Here is a 2,803-nt window from a genome sequence, read left to right as displayed (position 1 = left end):
GGTTTTTAACAAAGTCAAACATCATTTAGCTAATAATGAAGTCTCTCTTCCCAGGTAACAGGTGAGTTAGTTGATGATTTGAACAGTTGGGATGTCTTGCGAGCTGCATTGCCAGTGGGGACAGTTAGCGGAGCACCAAAGGTAACGTTTTTACTTCTGCTCGTCTTCAGTAATGTAGGCAAGGTTTTAGGATTGCAGTTTCTGAACTCTGGAGATTGCTCAGTTTTGTTTAAGCGACTCATTTCTTGATGTGGTTTTGGGTTTTTTGTTCGATGGAGCTCATTTCGTGACCCGTGATAATCTTGAGGTCTTTTCTTGATCATCCTCATTGCAATACAGGTGAAAGCAATGGAGTTGATTGATCAGCTGGAGGTTACCAGGCGTGGACCGTACAGCGGTGGGTTTGGTGGAATTTCATTTTCAGGAGACATGGATATAGCCCTTGCTCTAAGGACCATTGTCTTCCCCACCAATACCCGTTACGACACCATTTACTCGTATAAGGATGCGAACCGCCGATTGGAATGGGTAGCTCACCTCCAAGCTGGCGCTGGCATTGTGGCGGACAGTGATCCTGGAGATGAACAAAGGGAATGTGAGAACAAAGCCGCCGCACTTGCCCGTGCAATTGACCTTGCAGAGTCCTCATTCATTGGAAAATAATGGCAAAACCTTCGTTTATTTAGAATACTTTTGTTTTCCATTCGTCAGTCGTTTCAAGTTCCTCCCATTTTTGGGTTCAAAGAATTCTTCTGAACACGTGATTTTTCACTATAAATGTAAGCGTTTCATACTAGTTTTTAGTACTTGAGTATTTAGCTTCAATGTTTTTAATTAGTTGGAACTGATAATATTGGTTCAATTATAAAGTTAGTCTCTACGTTTTTTAAGTTTATATATGATCATTCAACATTTTACAACTTTCAAAATTTTTAATATTTATATATCCTCGAGTCACAATTTAAAGTTTAGAGTTTGATTAAGTAAATTAAATTCAAGTTTTATATATCAACTTTAAAATTTGAATTTGTTAAGATTTATTAGACACAAAATTGGAAGTTTAGAGACATTAGATGTACAATAACATTTACCAAAGGTAAAACTATAAAATAATTTCTTTATAATATGTAAGGATATACGTATTACATCATTGACAAGTGGGGTTCAAATTCTTCTTAGTCTTTTTAGTTCTTATGCTTTTAAATCATAGTTTAAGAACTAAAATTTATGATTATAATTGTAATATTCAAGGTCAAGTTTGTAAAACATATTTACAAATAGGGTCATTGTCAGCCTCAAAATCTTACTTTTTCATTCAAGAAATTTGGAGCAAAGTTAAGAAGATTTAATCCAATGCGGTTTAAGAAATATTTTAAAACATTTCAAATGATGTCGCATTTTGTTTATGTTGCTACTTATTAATTAAATAAGTGCTATTTAATTAACTGGGCCAATTAATTAAATAAGTATTATTTAATTAGTTGTGCTAATTAATTAAATAAATGTTATTTAATTAATTAAATAAGTATTATTTACTTAATTAAATAAGCGTTATTTAATTAATTAATTGTGAAAAAGGGAAATAGAAAAAAAAGATTAGGAAAAGGGTTTGACTTCTCTATATAAAGACCTTCTTATGGCCCCTTTAGGAGATATAGACACTGACAATACACAACACACAAGTGTTAGACACTGACAATACACAACACACAAGTGTTATTGTGCAAAATTTTCTCTAAGCTGCAAAGAGAATCTTCTCTACTCTCCAAAACTCTTTTCTCCTCTTCCTCTCCCAATAGGTGGATACCACATATCTCTCTATTGGAATCCCAGAGAATAACGAAGTTACTCTCGTGGTAGTGTTCAAGATTGTTTAAGAAATCGTTTGTGATCAAGATCATTGGAGGAGCTCTTCGTTGGAACTTAAAGAGGATTGTTCGTGAAGCTTGGGAATATATAAAGGTAAGAATGGTTCTAATATTTTTCCCTAAGACATGCTATATTACATGTTTAAATTCTGTTTTAGTATATTAAATTTGTTTATGTAAAACTCGAATTGTTGGATGCAAGGCATTCACAATGCTTCCGCTGTGGGATTCATTCCTTTCACATCAACTCTTCAAAAATTGCTCGTAAGTACAGTTGGGTCAAAAATATCATTTTATCCCTATAGTTACATTTAACTTCTTAAGTACCACTGATCCCTCTAATGAACAATTAGTCATAGTTCAACTATAACTGAACCCCTCTCGGGCCAGGAGAGGGTGAGATGCCTCATTATTCAAAATCCAAAATCAACCCTTAAAGGAGCAATTTATCTACTTACCCAAACAATGAGAATGAATGAATTTCTTTTTGTGTAGCCGTGTTCCCAACTCCCCAATCAGACAAATCCCAAAATGATAGGCATATTGAGTCGACGAATCTGGTCACTCTCTCCTATGCTGATCAAAGGACCGACCTTATAAGCAAAAGTTCACAACTCCTTCAAAATTAAGATCAAGTTACCTATGGTCATCCTAGAGAAATGAAAGTATCTTCTATAGCGACGTTATAAAGAGACCAATCATTTCATGGTTCGATTTTATTCAAATTCTTTTTATAGGATACCTGATGCATTTATTTTTATTGAATGGAAATATGGATGATATGCGTTGATGGATTGTATTGTGCACCCAAGTTTCCCTAAAGGAATTCAAGTGTAAATTCCTTTGAGTTTCCTGGTAAGTCCAGGGTCAAACACAGGGACTTATGAAAATAATTGCGTTGGTAATGTTGTGAAAACTTTGTGGTAACAAGTAAA

At 34.2% G+C, this 2,803-nt stretch overlaps 1 long non-coding RNA gene across 1 annotated transcript; it reads left to right on the top strand.

The window, feature by feature from the left end:
* LOC120068809 lies at positions 1 to 803 on the top strand. Its single transcript, XR_005479362.1, has 2 exons — positions 1 to 141; positions 340 to 803. It is a non-coding gene; the product is annotated as an uncharacterized LOC120068809 (long non-coding RNA).
* Positions 804 to 2,803: the final 2,000 nt, after the last annotated feature.

This window comes from Benincasa hispida, unplaced genomic scaffold, assembly GCF_009727055.1.
Source record: "Benincasa hispida cultivar B227 unplaced genomic scaffold, ASM972705v1 Contig1065, whole genome shotgun sequence".
NCBI lineage: Eukaryota > Viridiplantae > Streptophyta > Magnoliopsida > Cucurbitales > Cucurbitaceae > Benincasa > Benincasa hispida.
Note: the sequence above shows the minus strand (reverse complement) of the source record. Positions and strands in the feature narration are given on the sequence as shown.